This window comes from Bombus vosnesenskii, unplaced genomic scaffold (genome assembly GCF_011952255.1).
Source record: "Bombus vosnesenskii isolate JDL3184/JDL3185 unplaced genomic scaffold, Bvos_JDL3184-5_v1.1 scf7180000013642, whole genome shotgun sequence".
Lineage (NCBI taxonomy): Eukaryota > Metazoa > Arthropoda > Insecta > Hymenoptera > Apidae > Bombus > Bombus vosnesenskii.
In genome coordinates, this window is record NW_022883164.1 from 41,754 (window position 1) to 59,369 (window position 17,616).

Below are 17,616 nucleotides of genomic sequence, written 5' to 3' on the forward strand. Positions count from 1 at the left end.
TAACGATTCGAAATACACACTTTGTGAAAATTCGTGACAGTTGGAGGAAAAGTAATGAATTAACGATTATGTGATAGCAATTAAAATCCGTCGATCTAAGGTCTTTCTTAAATTAAATAGTTCAAAATCGTTTACATATTAGGTGATCCCATAAGTTTTTGTGTATATATTTATACACTTTTGTGTATATATTTCATGTGTCGATTTCTAAACATACAGCGATAAGGGACCAATGCACTTGAGCTTAGCTGATCGAGAACTGGCTAGAGTAGATCTTCGTGGGCATAAGATCGTAATATAGTGAACACAGTGACTTCTAACAGTAAAAAATCACGAGTGAAATGCGTATCCATTTTCGACATCTCATGTTATATGAATTTCGGAAAGAAAGTTCGGTAACAATTGCCAGGAAAAACATATGTGCTGTTTACGGAGAAAATGCGCTTTCATCTCGCACCTGTAGGAAGTGGTTCCAACGTTTTAGAGCTGGAAATTTCTGTTTAGAAGAGGAGGTACGCTCCGGGCGTCCTCCTCAGACAGACGGAGATAAAATTCGGGATCTTGTTGAAAAATCACCAAGTTTGACAGTTCAAGAGATGTCAAATGTCCTGAAAATACCTAAGACAACGATTCATCGGTGTTTAAAAAAAATGGGGATGGTGTCAAAGTTGAACGTTTGGGTGTCCCATGAACTTACGGAACGGAACCGTCTTGAACGAACGACAGCGTGCATGTCATTAATTGCACGTAATAAACGTGAACCATTTCTTAAACGCCCCTGGTAACTGGTGATGAAAAGTGGATACTTTTCGAAAACCCTGAACGGAAACGTAGCTGATCCCAACGAAATCAGCCACCTGAACGCTGTGCAAAACCAGGGTTACATCTACGTAAAGTTCTTTTGTGTGCATGGTGGGATTATAAAGGAATACTCTATTTTGAACTTTTATCTAGTGGTGATACCATTAATTCAGACAAATATTGCGCTCAGTTAGAAAAATTAAGGGAAGCACTAGCTGAAAAACGGCCAGGTTTAGTGAATAGAAACAACGTTATCTTCCATCACGACAATGCTAAACCGCATGTCGCGAAAAGCGTTACAAAAAATTGTCTGAATTTAATTGAAAAATTTTACCACATTCCCCATATTCCCCAGACATTACCTCATCCCAGACATACCACCTGTTCAGAGCATTACAACACTTTTTAGTAGCTAAAACATTTGAAAATATTGACACTCTCAAAAATAGCATAGAAAATTATTTTAAAGAAAAAGAAGAGAACTTTTATCGAGACGGAACCTACCAGAAAAATGGGAAGAAGTTGTACAACGAGAGGGGGATTACATTTTTTCATGAAACTGAAAGGTATGTAAACGATCTTAACATATATAACCTCTCGAAAAACGACACGAACTTATGGGATGACCTAATAATTAAACAACTATAAATATATCAAAAGATTATAATAAAAGAATGTAATAGAATATCTAATGTCCGTACTTGTAAATACAACGAAAAACGTAACGTGTAGGTTGCAGATGTTTATGAATGTAAAATTTGCGAAAAGTATATGAAAGTTATACACATAAAATATACAAATATTGATATATGCACGAAAACTATGCGTATATGCACAAAGATATGTACAATTTATGAGTAATATGTCTAATATTGATTTATTAACGTTATGTGAATTGATACAAAAGGATATTTAACAATTTCGTTTTAAATAAAAATCTATTTATGACGACGCGCCAAAATTCGCATTACGATAAATTACGATAAATTATAAATTGCTTTTCCGTATCTGCAGCACTCGAATTGTACAAGTAATGTGTGCGTTTGAGGGCCCGACCTTTTGGTCGACCGCGCCATACCTGCAGTAAAAACGCATACTGGCTTCGCATTTAGATGTTCGCGTTCGACTTGGGAATGGCGCGCATAGATGGTCGGCGCGCGACTTGCCCTCTCCTTGCGGATTATTGGACAAGTTAAATCTGCCCTTTCGGGCGGCAGCTCGCTTAGCCGGCGCCACGCCACGCGCCACGCGATACGTGCATCGCGCCGCGCCGTTAGCAGCGGTGGCCACGAGAAGGCGGAGCTGCCAGTATATAGCTCGGTCCCAGCAGGTTGGCTCTCCAGCCGATTATTCCTGCACCGTCTCGGCAACCATTTTGTATGCTTACAGCCTGCACCGACGGTCACAGGTTTCCTCTCCAGCTCGCACACTTTGTGTTTTTTTCTGCGCCCTGGTTTTTCGTTACTCTTGTTTTCACGGTTCTATCTTGTTTATTGTCCTATCTTCAATCCAGTGTTATGTTTATTTGTATCCGTTTATTTCTTCGCTGCGATTCTTTGTTTGGTTGTTGTTGTTGTCGTCTTTGTAAACTTGAAATATAAATGAAATTTCCTTTTAAATACAGTAACGAGGTTTATTCAATTTCGATAACATAGTATTAGTAAGATATCGAAGCTAGCAACTTTTCTTTGAAGTATATTTTATATTTCTTAAATTATTCGGGTAAAGATAACTCCACACTGACGGCCTATTGTCCACAGACAGATGTCGTAGTAATCGGCGGACAATGTCTGTCAGTGAAACTTACGCGCGTACGCGTAGTCTGCGCGTACGGGCGACTACAGGCGTCTGTAGACATTGCCTGCCGACAACACATGCCAAAACATGTATATAAACTGCCTGCAAGCAACGTCGCTTGTCCACTAGAAGTTTGCCGGGTATCACTGCGTATCGATGAGTCGAAGATGCCTTGGAGATGCAACACACGGATCGTTTAAATCTACCTGTAATCCAATCAAGCTAGCCTAAAAAAAAAGACAAATTCAATATTAAATTGTATCGGACATTTTGCTACAACGCTCAACTGATAGAAATCATGCTCAGGAACAAATATATGTCTTTGCTAACTTTCTAAATATATGTAGACGACGTTTTAAATTGCTAGTAGTTGAAACAAACAATATGATATATTTTTGAGTGATCTATAAGGATTTACAGGCCCACTGGGAAATCTTATTAGTGTTCTCTTGCACTATGTATTAAAGCGCATCAACACCGATAGAAACACTGTACACGCGATATCGTCGCAGTGTCTCCTGAAAATCGGCGATAAGTCGCTCGAAACTTTACTGGAAACATTTCTCCATGTTCTACTGACAATCACGTAGCATGTGTCATTACTGGAATTTGATAAATTTGGTTGAGAACACGAAAGAATTTTCCGTTTACAGTAAAGCAAGGGACTATCGAGTTGGAACAATTCGTGTTTGAAAATAGCGTTCTATGCTAAAATAGCGGTGGAAATTATACTACATGTAAAAGTGAGTCGTAAAAACAAATACAATTTTCTTATTTTCTATCTTTTTTACTTTTATCGCAAGTTTGATTTCTATACATATAACTGTTTTCAATTTAAGGAGGAACTTATTTTCTTAAGGGCTTTTCATACAAATTTGAAAAATAACTGTTGTTTTTGATCCCTTATCTCTATCTTTATCCTTCTATTTTTGTGAGACTGTATCGGTTATTTATTCTTAATTTTTACACTCCGAAGTCTAATTTATGTGCCGTATTAATTTTCTGTGAATAATTTAGAGATATGTGAAATCTTGCTATATATATATACTGTTTGGTACCTATTAGAAGTGCGTTCGATCTAATGTGGAAAATTCTTAATTTTAATAAAATAGTTTCAAATTGCTAAGGCTGGGACAAACTAAGAAGTTTCTGGAATATACAGGGTAGTAAGTCGCTTCGCAAATATGTGTACATCGGGACAATATGTTACATATGTAATCCCTTACACAGTTTCATATTATCTTGTAAAATAATCATTCTTCTTTTAATATCAGTTGGTTTTTGTATTTTTATTTCATTTATCTCATAGATTATAATTCCTTTAGGAAATTTTTGCAAAAATTTTCGCTGGAAATTTTCAGAAAACCTTATTCCTGAACAAAATTTGTTTTGTACTACGAACTGTCGCATTTAAATAAGAAAAATTCTATTTATGTAATTTTGTTATTAAACTTGTTCATATCTAACTTCAAATTATCTGTAGCTTGTTTATAATTAATTAAGTTTGAAATGTTTGTTTGTTAGTTATTACAAAAGGGTCATAGCTAAGTTTTTGAGTTGTGCTCAGGTTATTATAACTTCAGTTATTATACTCTGAGCGTCATGTTGTTTCTTAATAAAATTCTTTAGTCTCAATAATCAATTTTCTCTGTTCATAAAGATGGTGGTTGTTTATTTTAAGAATTTTGTTCTTAATTCCAAATATTGCGGACATTCTTTTATTATGCACTAGTTGGTATCCAATCTTCTTGGATAGGACGTATTGCATATTCCATTTTTATTTGTTTTATATTTTATCCTGTTTCCTAGACTCACTGCACAATCACGTTTGTCTCTCTGCTAATCTAACTTGTACTATTATTCTTTTAGTTATTAACAATAATTTCATATCTAAGCAACTCACTTCAATTATGTTTTCTGAGTCGTTAGTATATTTATATACTTCACCGTTGATAATCTTGTAGATTATTCTATTCTCTCCGTTTATTACGCCCCAAGGCTTACTGTAGGCCGTGTTCCTAACCGTCGCAAACAGATCGTCTTACATGACCGTCGAGATATACACAAAGTAGCGATAAACGCATAGTTGTCGTCAAGCAGCGAGTTCCAGAAACATCTATTCGCCTTCGGTGCGTTATTTTATCCGCATAAAGAAAGAAGCTGGTATACGTGATCATAGGCGCGAACGGTGGCGTGATCCGAGCGTAGTGGGGGTCGTCTTCCAGAGAAGACAACGAAAAGGATCGAAGAGTAATCGGTCCCTTCTGAGGAGTCAAACGTTATAAATTGCTTAGTCTAACGAATTCATTGAGAGATATCGCAAAGTCGGGTCGAATTCCTATAACATATCAACTGTATTTATCGCTAAATAATTTGTGACGTTTTTATTATTACATTCATTATTTTTAAATATACAAGCTATATTAACCTGTTAATACAGTGTTAAATTCATTGAACCACCCCTATTATCGTAACAGAAATCAGGGGATCGATCAGTTCGTGGCGTTGGTTATCTAATTGCAACGGGAATTTACTACTCCCGTTGACGTGCTTTCTCGCGATCGCGTCTCTCCGCGAATGCTCGAATAAACACGGATTGCTTTTTAACTAAACATATTCATACCCTGTTTTCTCAAAATCGAAAGCTTAAAACATCCGTTCTTACTGATGTTATTTCAATTATATTTATATCGCGTTATTTCAATTATCTAATATATTTTTTACTTTTTTCATGTAAAATCATCATTTTACCAATTGTACCATAATTATTAGGAAGCTCTGTTAGAATTTAATCTTGGAATTAAGATTAATAATCTGTGGAAGACACAATGTTTGTGTTGAAACAATATAATGTGATATTTATTAAACAATTATTACAGGAATTATAAGTGTGTGTGTTCTGGAATGTAGACAGTTGGCTAGTTATTCACAGACTGACTGGCTTAGTGACCCATGGCCCTTGAAAAGGTTTTGAACCCCACTCTCTATGCAGTAATGAGTGTGACCTGTGTGGGTGTCTGTGTGGCGTCACATGTGCCACAGAACCTTCTAGTAGCTTCTCGACCATCGGGAATGTTCCATCCATATTCCTACGCTTCTTCCGCCGAATTCTCGAAAGAGCATGCACGTGCTAGCCGCCGTGGTACATCTCACGAACGCACGCTAATGAGGATATCGCTGAACAACGAAGGAAAGAATCCGTTCGATCAATCACCTCATCTGTATGCGATTAATATCGTTGTATTCCAACAAACTCTGAACAATAACTTAAACACGAAACTGTAATTTGTGTGTAACTTGTAATTTGCAACGTTGTTAAAATTTTGTATCTCCCTTTGCAAATGCAAATAATTTAAATGAAAAAATACATGGTTTTTAAATCGTTTCTCTTATATTCGTAATAATAATTTCGTTCTACAGTGAATGCATTTATTATTCAACGATGTGATTTTCGGTTGTTTATTGGAAAGTTATAATGCTGCTGATCTATAGAATTAGTACTGACTGTTATAGTAATATGCACAGCGAGTCATTTGTAATAGATTGTAATTACTTGTAATGTATATCGATTGTAATTACTTGTAAACCACTCAATTCATAAATGCATACATATGTGGCGGCACTCGACAGCACAAATACGACAACTCGACACTAACTAATACCAGACAACGGCAGCGCAGTGGTTAGCGCCTCAAGTTACGAACGTTCGGGATCTGGGTTCTTAAATCCCGGCGACCGTAGTCCGATTTTTCTTCCACGATTCTTAAATTTTTTTTTTTTTTTTTATTTATTTGTTGAAATTACAATCAATTCTCGCGTTGAGAATTTTCAGTAATTTTTCTGGCGTGGCGCAGTGACATGGCTGTTTATTTACAATAAGTTAATACTTATTATAGATAGGTATAATTTATAAGTATTATAAGTAAGTGCATATTCTTAATTTGGATAATTAAATGAACCTAACGTTTAGGTCTAGCGGGTAGTGCCTCTTCAGCCTGCGAGTCTGGTCCGTCGTATCGAGTAGTCCAGTGATTAGGGGGTTTCGGTGTTTGTTGATTCTTTTGCTGTATCTGTTGCTATATTTTGCTATTTCCTCTTTGACGGTGGGTATCTTGAGGTCGCGGTGTATTGTTTCATTGGTTACATACCAAGGTGCGTCAATTAGGGATCTTAGCGTTTTCGATTGAAAGCGTTGGAGTATTTCAATGTTGGAGTTACTTGCTGTTCCCCATAGTTGGATTCCGTAGGTCCAGACAGGTTTTATTACGGTCTTGTAGAGGGTAATTTTATTCTGTATATTTAGTTTGGAGCGTCGGCCCGTGAGCCAATAGAGTTTTTTTAGTTTGTCCTTTAGTTGCTTCCTTTTATCTGAGATGTGTGTCTTCCACGTTAGTCTCCTGTCCAGGGTCATGCCCAGGTATCGGACTGTGTCCCTGCTAGGAACTGTTGCATTGTTGATGGTGACCTGGGGGCAGGTTTGTTTTCGGAGCGTGAAGGTTACATGTGAGGATTTCTTTTTGTTGACTTTGAAGCCCCATTTGTGAAACCACTTTTCCATGGAGTCGAGACTTCGCTGGAGAGTGGATGAGGCTATTACCGGGTCAGCGTGGGAAGCTAATATCGCTGTGTCGTCTGCAAATGTCGCTATTGTTATATCATTTGATATAGGTAGGTCGGCAGTGTAGATGGAGTACAGTAGGGGTCCGAGGACACTACCTTGGGGTATGCCGGCTTCTATTGGGAATGTTGCGGAAGTGGCGTCTAGGTATTTAACCATGAATTGCCTATTGGTTAGGTAAGATTTTAGGATGGAGTAGTAGGGGTGGGGTAGGATCTTTTTAAGTTTGTATAGTAGCCCTTCATGCCATACTTTATCGAATGCCTGTTGGATGTCTAGGAAGACCGCTGAGCAATATTTTTTCTTTTCGAGTGTTTGGCTGATCGTATGAGTTAGGCGGTGGATTTGCTCTACTGTAGAATGATGTTTTCGGAAGCCGAATTGGTGATCTGGGAGTGTTTTCAAGTTCTCTAGGATTGGAAGGAGTCGGTTCGTGAGCATCTTCTCGAATAGTTTGGACAGGGTAGGTAAAAGACTGATTGGGCGATAGGAGCAGGTTTCGTATATCGGTTTACCGGGTTTAGGGATGAGGGTAATCAATGAGATTTTCCAAGCCTTAGGATAGTGTTCCAGGCGAAGGATAGCATTAAAAATCGATGTGATGAGTGCTATCCCTTTTGTGGGAAGTTCCTTGATTGCTCTATTGCCTATTAGGTCGTGTCCTGCTGCTTTCTTGGGGTTTAGGCGACTGATTGTTTCTATAGTCTCAGCAGAGGAGAAGGGTTCGATAGGAGGGGACATTTGGAAGGGGGTGTGCAGGTATTCAGTAACGTCCGCGGCGGTTTGGGGGGAATGGGGTTTGAATACTTTTGACAAGTGTTTTGCAAACAGGTCGGCTTTTTCTATAGGGCTTCGCGCCCATCCACCTTGCGGACGGCGGATAGGTGGGATTATTTGTGGGGGGCGTGTGAGTTTCCTGGAGGCCTTCCATAGTGAGTAGTTGGCGTCGGCTGTGGGGGATAAGCTGGCGAGGTATTTATGGAAACAGTCGTTTTTATAGTTTCTTAGGGTTCTGGATAGCTTTCTAGTTGCGTTGTTAAGTTTGCGTTTGTCCTCCGGTGTTCTATGGGTCTGCCATACTCTTCTTAGTCTTCGTTTTTCTGCTATTTTTTTTAGTATGTAATGGGGATATTCTTGTTTGCTGTTAGATGGCTTTGTCGGTGTGGAGAGGCGGATTGCGTTTATTATGCTCGTGTTTAAGTATTCCGTGGCTGCTTCGATATCTTCCTTTGTTTTTAGTGGGGTGAAGGCTGAGGTTGAGTGTGTAAAGACTTCTCTGAAGAGCTGCCAGTTGGTGTGTTGGTTGTGAATGGTGCCATTAGGTGTATTCTCGATGATTGTTGAACTGACTGTTGCTATCACGGGAGAATGATCAGAGGAGAGATCAGCCGAGGAGTTGATCTGGACGTGTCTTGATGGGATATTTTTAGTTATGAAGAAGTCGAGAAGGTCGGGTATTTTGTTGGTGTCAGTGGGTCAGTATGTGGGTTCGTATGTGGTGAGGTAGTTGAGGTTGTTGTTTGTTATGCTGTTTAAGAGGTTTTTGCCTCTTGCTGTAACCAGTCTGCTGCCCCATTGGATGTGCTTGGCGTTATAGTCTCCTCCAACTATGAATCTGTTGCCCAGGGTGTCCAGGAAGTTATCAAAGTCTTCTTTGGCGATGGAGTGTCTGGGAGGGCAGTATACTGCTGAGGTGGTGATTGAGCCATGACAGTCTTCTATTGCTACGTTTGTTGCTTGGAGGTAGTCTTTCTGGAATGATGGGAGTTCGTAGTGCTTAATACTTGCTTTGATTATTATTCCGGTGCCACCGTGGGCCTTTCCGCTGGGGTGTTGGGTATGGTAGAATTTGTAACCATTTATTTTCAGGTAGCTCTTGTCGGTGAAGTGGGTTTCCGACACGAGCATTACGTCGATTTGCTGGTGTTTTAAGAAGAGTTCTAGTTCAAGTTTGTGTTGCGCTAGACCAACTTAGCTTGTGTTGTGTTAGTAGCGATAGCAAGTGATTTATTTGCTCCGATTGTTTCTCTATTAGCTTTTCAAGCCTTGAGGAGTTGTCTGTGTTTGGTGGGTTGGGGTCACTGTTTTGGGGAAGGTTCCTTTGGCTGTTCGGGTTATTTTGGATGCCTTGTATTGCTTGGGCATAGGAGGTTGAGGTGGAGATGAATTTGGTAGGACTGTGCGTTTGGTTGGTTGAGGGGGTTGGGGTAGTCGTGAATTTCGGCGGGCTGGGTGTTTGGTTGGATACCTCTTTTGCTCTGGGCTTAGGGTACCTGTTCGTGTATAGTGTTTTATATGCTGGGCAGCCTTTGTAGTTGGCAGGGTGGTCCCCTTGGCAGTGGATGCATTTCGCTGGGGTTTCCGGTGATTTGGCGCACTGGTCAGTGGAGTGAGAGCCTGCGCATTTAACGCAGCGGAAAGTATGGTTGCAGTATTTCTGCGTATGACCGTACCTTTGGCACCTTTTGCACTGCACTATTTCTTTTTTCACGAGCGGTGGTTCGATCTTTACTATCGCGTTCATTAGGCGACTGATGTTATATATTTCCTTATTGTTCGGTTTTTGTTTAATGTCTAGGAAGAATAAGGATAACGGGTCTTTCGAGACTCTATGCCTTATATTACTTACGTTGACGACTTCGTGGCCGAGTTTTGAGAGTTCGTATTTTAGTTCGTCTATATCTGCTGAGTGGTGTATGTTTCGTAGGACCACCCGGAAAGGCCTTTCCTGTTTAAGTTGGTAGGTGTGGAAGTTGGCGTTCAGGGTCCTGAGTGTCTTGGTGAGTTTTCTGTAAGCTTCTGGGTTCGTCGGTAGTATTTTCACCTTGTTGTTGCTTATCTTAAGGTTATATTCCTCCTTGCTGGTATCTCTCTCTAGGGACTTGGTCATTGTCTGTATGTCAATGACGTCGTCCACAATAATTGGTGGGGGAGGGGGGATTCTCTGTGAGTGTTGGTTTGATGGCGGTTCTACGATTTCCATGGCGTCGTTTGAGGATTCCAATACGGCGAACCTGTTGTGTGTGTTTATTTGCGTTGCTGGTTCTATTTTCCTCTTCTTTGTAGTGTTAGCGTCGTTAGTGCGGAGAGTTCTGCTACACTTCTGCCACGGGGGGGGGGTAGCTCGGGGTAGCTGCGAGTCTGCTCCGGAGAGCCTGGTCGCGGTTGCTGGGCCATCATCGAGCTAGTTAATTCGGAATGAACAACTAGTCGTGAGGCTGTGAGGCTAGTATTCGTGTTGGGGTTAGGTGCGTGGGATTTTCTTCTCCCTAGGGGGTAAGGGGCACTTAGCTGTGTTCTCTTTCGACGTTTGGGCGACACGTGTTGTTTTCGAACTACGCTGGGCACTAGAGACACGTCTGCACGCTTCGGCACTCCACAGCGAACTGATGACGATTCTTAAATGAAAAGAAAATACAGCAGTACCCTAGCAGCGACATCTACAGCCAGCAGCTATAATTATCATTTGTGTCTTTGTTCTCTCCTAAAGGCCGTCCAAGGGACTTGAGAATGCAAAGAAGAAGTGCTGCAAGAACATAACAAATATATTTACAAACCAAAACCAATTCATTACAACGCTCATCTTTCAATTACATCTTCCGTCGCGAAAATCCTCCGCTTCCTTTCTGTCAGTCCATCTTTCCCATATGTGGTTCCATAGCTGCTGAATCGTATATAGACAAACAACAACTTGAGTAAGCAAGGGGGATGGATGTAGAGCCGACAAATAAAGGAAAAGGAGAGAGAAGTGTTTCGTCCTTGAGTTTATCATATTGTGGTGGCCGGGGGATTCAACGCTATGTCCTCGATTCGCTCTAAGTACTCTAGACACCCTTGGTGGGCGGTAGATTTTTCTTTATCGGCCGCGATGCTCGCCGCCGCGAGCTATCTCTCTAGTAAGGAGAACCATAGCACTATCTTCTAGGGCATCGTCAAAGGCACGCGGACTACTTCACTGGTCGTAACTGTTTTATTCTTGTTTGACATATCGTTAGCGCGCCCGGAATCACGATCATTGAAATCTTATTAGCTCGATCACGTCGGGGTCACTTACACCTCACATATTTCAAATAAAATCTGCATAATTCTAAAGGAAACACAACTACATTTGGGTTATCTTGTTTTCACAGAAACCTGAGAATTGCTCAGAGTATTTTAATAAAATATTCAACTACTTTAAAACGCAAAAAATAGTTTATTGTATGGAATATATAGAGTGGTTCACGCAATTGTTTCGGCATAATTGGAAAATTCGAAATGTGTAGCTTTAAAAATATTGCAGAGGAAAAATCGGATTCGTCGAGGACAACCTTCGTTCAGAAAGTAAGGGAAATTGGCATTGTTGCTAATTGGTCAATTTGTATATCGGTGGTTAGAAAAGGATGCTAGCCGCTCTCGAGAGAAAGTCTCTAGTGGGATTAGGTAAATAAATTCTTAGGAATTCAGGACAGAATTTTTAGTGAATCATTTTGTTTCGACCGTTCGCGGAGAGACGCGATCGCGAGATAGCACGTCAACGAGAGTTGTAAGTTCCCGTTACGATTAAATAATCGACGCCACGAACTGATCGATCCCCTTATTTCGATTATGATAATAAGGGTAGTTCAATGAAATTCCACAGAATTAACACAAATAAATTAATGTTTATTTGAACAACTTATTAACTAGAAAGATATAAAAGGAACAAAAAAAATGTAACTGCGTTTTGATTGATAAGTAATGCGCGACGTATCAGATGTGTTGACGGTTTGACTTCTCGAAAAGTTCTGAACGCCTTTCGATTTTTTTTCGTTTTTTCTGGAAGGCGACCCCCACTACGTTCGGATCACGCCATATTCTTTTACGCGAGGTAAAATAACGGCCACGAGTCGACGTTTCTGGAAGTCGCCCTGCTTAATGAACCACGCGCTTGCCACTACAATGTTTGTTTGCCGGGCAGACGCGACGATCCGTCTGCAACATTATAGTGGCGCGATCGACAGTTAAGAATATGACCTATGGTAAGCCGCATGGCGTAACAATAGGTTTCCCCTATCTTCCCGTAGTTGGGACAAAGACTGTTTGTCTGTTTGAAGGACTTTAGTTTCCTAAGAATTCTGCCGAATATCAATGGTCCGCCTGGCTTGGCGCGCAGGCTCTATTACAATGTTTGGGAACCCATCGTGACATATGGTGCGCCTGTGTGGGCTGATGCAATGAACTATGAGAAGAACAGGAAGATTATAAAAAGGACCCAACGTACTGCCCTGTGCATTACATTTACAGCCTACCGCACTGTATCTCATGCGGTGCTTTGTGTATTGACCGGCAACTTACCGATCAACATTAAAGCTAGGATGTTGAAAGAATCATACGAGAGAATGAAGATTTATAAGAGCTTAGCTGTTGAAGGTGAAGTGATCGATAGATACATCATGTTAAAAGAAGAACTGGATGACATAAGGAAGAAAGCCCTAATGGAGTGACAAGCGAAATAGGGCAATTACAAAGAGGACAACTTTACTAGGAAGTTGATAGGTAATGCGTCTATATTCGCCAAGAAAAGGAGAGACATCGATTACTTTACGATGCAAATGTTAATGGGGCATGGTATCTTCAACAGCTACAGAAAGAGGATCGGTAAGGGGGTCGACACTAAGTGTAGGGATTGTGGTGACCCGAACGACGATGCAGAACACGTCCTGTTCGTGTATCCTAAATGGACCTAATGAACATAACGATCCAACTCGAGAATTTCCTGGGTCTCAGGATAAGTGTGGACAACTTGGTGGACACCGTGGTTACCAAGGACGAATACTGGACAAAGCTCAAAGCGTTCTGCAAATCGATAATAAATTACAGAAGAGAAATGGAAATGGCTATGGGGTCAGCGAAGAGGAGGAGCGGTACCAGCATGCAACGTTAAATATTCGGAGACGCGGTTAATGACAACCCTGATGAATGCTGATCGGCTATGCCGGGATTGTCCGTGTCTAATCAAATAAAGGATCGAGGGGTTTTTAGGGCGTATGGCGATGTCACCTGCCGAGTCCTACATAACCCAGAGACGCGGATCTCTCTGGGTACGCGTAATAGCATTTTTCCCTCTTCACGCAAAAAAACCGGTTCATCTAACAAATTTTTGTTTCATGACGACGGTGTCCTCGAGATAAGGACTCATGGTAACTACAACTGCCGTACATTCTCTACTATTCTCCTCGATAGCAACATGAAGAGATCCGTTCCTTTTTTCAACTACGATCGGATTTGCAAAGTCGGATTAAGACTGATCAATTACTTTGTCTTGCCGCATTTCTATATCTACTTTAAACACCTCCGGGTGTCTATTACAATCTTTTTTCTCTACTTTACGAATAGAAGCATTTCCGTCCTTTATGTTTAATTCGACGGTATTCAGGAAGTATGTGCCAATTATGAACGAGTGTTGCATCAAGGTATCTGAAACTACATGTATCGTTACAACGTACGACTCATCATCTATCACAATATTCGTTGAAAATTCTTCGAGTGTACAATTTCTTCCGAACCCGATTCCAATTTTCACATACTGATTCGCTCTCATTAAAGTTAGTTCGCTACCGGTATCGGTATTGTCGCATTTCGATACGATGTGTCCGTACTCTCTACACTTAAAGCACTTGGGTCCTCTCGACCTATTCGGGCACTCTGCACACTCATATTCTTCGTCGCCGCAATTGTAACATCTCGTCTTCTTCATATCTCCAGATTGACTGGGCTTCCTGCTCCTTTCAATTTTGGCTAGCTTCACAATCAATTTTGCTCTGCGATAATTCTATTCCTCGTACATGATTAATCTCTTCCTCAATTTTTTAATGGATGTAGTAGACTTATTGTTTTCTTCATCTACTATTCCTTCTACAATATGCTCCACTTTCGCCTCCTCTTCCATATCAACATGGCTGGCTATTTCAAGCATGCGGTACAATTTATATTCTAGAGAAAAATGGCGCGCCCGGGCGAATAGATGGCGTTAAACGCAATGATCCCAATTGAACTGAAAAGTCGTTATGTATTAAGGGACTTGTGTGTAGAGGATGGTTAATCGTGAGATTTATTAGACGAGATTGCCCGTTGTAGAAACCGTCAAGTATATTTTAAAATGATTAAATAAATAAGAACAGATAATGTTCGCAAAGACGCTCGTATTAACGGATTCGCTAAGACAGTGTATAACCGCTCGCTCATAACTCGTTAGTAACTGATCAATACTCGGTAGATAGTCGGTAGAGTCATAGGACGTGGCGGATCGAGAGCGACTCATGTTGTTGTGCCTCGGAACACGGACATCGCCTTGACGCACGAAACATATCGATAGGTAAACTCCGGACAAAACAAAGTCACCGTTATGGGCAATCGTCGATCTAAGATGAATTCAAATTTTCCGACTCTCCCCCCCCCTCCCCCAGTATAAATAAACGGACGTGATCGCGAGTTTGTATATACCGAGTACCTACGAATTATCGATCAATATCTACGAGTTATTATCCGAGTCATCCGAGTTATAGTTATCGAGTTTTTCGCAAGCGACCATACCCTAGCTTCGCGAATACATTTGTACGAGCGTCTCTCGACGGTATTTATATTTATTCGTATTTATTTTATTTATTCTAAATATATTCGAGGCGTTGCAGCAGCAATTTCTCGTATTCTCTAAATTATTGATCCTAACACGATCCATTACATGATCGATAACTCTTTACGATTGCGTCCGTTTAAACTGGTACAGTATAAACTGGTCGGAGGAGAATCGGAAAATTCAAATTCGTCTTCGTTCGACAGTTGCACGTAGCGGCAACATAGTTTTGTCCGGAGTTTATTTATTGCTACATTATGTATGTCCTAACGATATTGATACTCCGAGGCAAAAAAACAACATAATTTGAATTGTCCTCTAGCTCATGTACCGCTACATGTACTTTCAAGGAGCAAAACTGGCACAGTCCCGCTTGTGACGCGAAACGGAGATTATCGTTTCCCTTCCTTTAACGCATTTTGCCATTGAAAGACACGAATTTCTGTGACTTGTTTTATCTCTGTTATAAAAGTTGATATTTACAATTTTGTAGTTTTTATGCAAACGTAAAAGGTAAGTAAATATTAATAAATATTATAATAATATAATATAGTACTGTATAATAATATTAATAAATGCTTCGCTATTTACTTGTTTTATTTCCATTAAAGTATATTGTATTTTTCATTAGAGTACTTTCATTTTTATTTGGTGTAATAATAAACATATACGTTAATATTCATTGACATTAGTGTAATTGTAAGCTTCACTGTAAATTTAATAAAATTGATAAGAACGGTATTGTTAACAGTGTATATATTTGTAATTAAACTAGATTTTATTCTCAACGTTACTTCATTATTTTATTATTGTTTCATATAAATATTTTTTTTGAAAAATAATTTACATATGCTTCTAAGTTAAGTGTTTGTATTAATTGTTACATATGTCATAATTTCAACCACAATATTAAATTATGGTATGTATTATTAAAAAGTATAGTTTAATGTATATATTAAATACTTATGTAGTATCGTTGAGCTGTGCTCAGCGCTGTAGAGGTCGCTGTTGGGTACGGCCGCTCTTTTCCTCATTTTTTGTACCGTGGAAGAAAAATCGGACTCCTACGTTCGTAACCTAAGGCGCTAACCACTTCGTCGTCCGACACTAGTTAGTGTCGAGTGGTGCTATTTAACTATCGAGTGCCACCACAGGCCCTTCTTTCCACGATACTACACTTATAAAGAATTTATTTGTAGATTTATCGGTTGTAGGAATATCGGTACTGCATCAAAGAATCGGATGAAAGCACTAATTACCAAAGATATATTGAATATACGTTGCTTGGGTGTTAAAAAATCTGTTAACGACCATTTTGGAGATACTTTGCTCAAACACCACAACCTGGCCCTTCAACTTCAACTACGCCGAAAGTTTTGAAGAGCCGAGCAAAAAGAGAGGGTTGAAAGAAAGCTGCAATTAATATTAAAAAACAACAGTCAATGTCACTTGTTGCAAAATTACGAAGGCCATTAATTCGTGACGATGACAGTAATGTAAATGTTTGTATCATATTATGATGAAATTTAATATCTTTAATCTTACCCCAAATCTCATGTTACTGATCAATACTAACCTTTATATATAGTATCTAATAATGATACTTAAAAGATATCGGTTAATTAATATGTTGAAATCTAATCGTTTAATGTATGTACATTGTGCATATAAATTCTATTATAACGTAATTAAATATATCCTACATTTTTAGAGGAAACGTGAAAACCGATCTAAAAAAAAGGAAAAGTGCTAGAAGTAGCTCAGAAGAAGAAATAACACAAAGCCCTACAAAACATAGTAAATGAGAAAAGTGTTTTGAGCGAAACAATTTCAAGGAAGATCGCGGGTACTTCACAGACACATTCACTATAAGAGAAGATGCAATACAGCCAGAAAAGTGTTCAATGACAACAAGAAATAGTAATAGAAAGAGAACTTTTTCACAGAGTGAAAACACGAAGATGCATCAGCTAAAAGAAGAAGATGAGTCATTCCCTGAAGTGAAAAAGTTTCAAGCAAATATTCAGAAACAAGAAATTAAAAAGCGGCAAAACAGATCTATGACATTGTGTTTCGATCGCGGAGAGACGCGATCGCTAGGAAGCACGCCAACGGGAGTCGTAAATTCCCGTCACGATTAGATAATCGACGCCACGAAATGATCGATCCCCTATTTCGATTAGGATAATAGAGGTGGTTAATTGAATATGACACTGATGTAACAAGGTGTGAATGACAGTTTATTCCAACAACTTTGTGAAGAAGATAGTTACGCTGGTGCGTATGTATAAGATAAGTGACTGACTGATCTTCGGGTGTAGACCCGGTCGAAGGATGTTGTATGTTTGAAGGTTGAAGAATCAGTGATGTTCGGTGACGATGCTGTAGCGGAGGAAAGCTAAGGATGCGTGTGTCTAGCGCACGGGACCATCGGATTTGTTGTTAATTGGTTAAACGAAGGTTGGTGGACTAGAAAGGGTCTTAGCTGCTCTCGATAAAAAGTTGTTATTAGGAAGCATCGTACGTGGAAAAACCCAACTTTCCCTTGTCAAGCCGTGGTAGACAATAATCTTTAGAAATGATTCAGAAAACAGATGTTTGTTGGGTCTGAAGGACCTTAGCAAGCAAATTAGTGGGATTTATGACGGGTGCTTAAGGTTATTGAGGGTACGCCGTAAGAATGAGCGGACATCTGGGGCCTGTCTGGCCCGCGGTGTATGGCCGGGTCCAGGTAGAGTGTTGCACGACGCAACATATTGAGTGAAGATGAAATACAACCATCTTCGGAGGAAGAGAGAATGCTCTA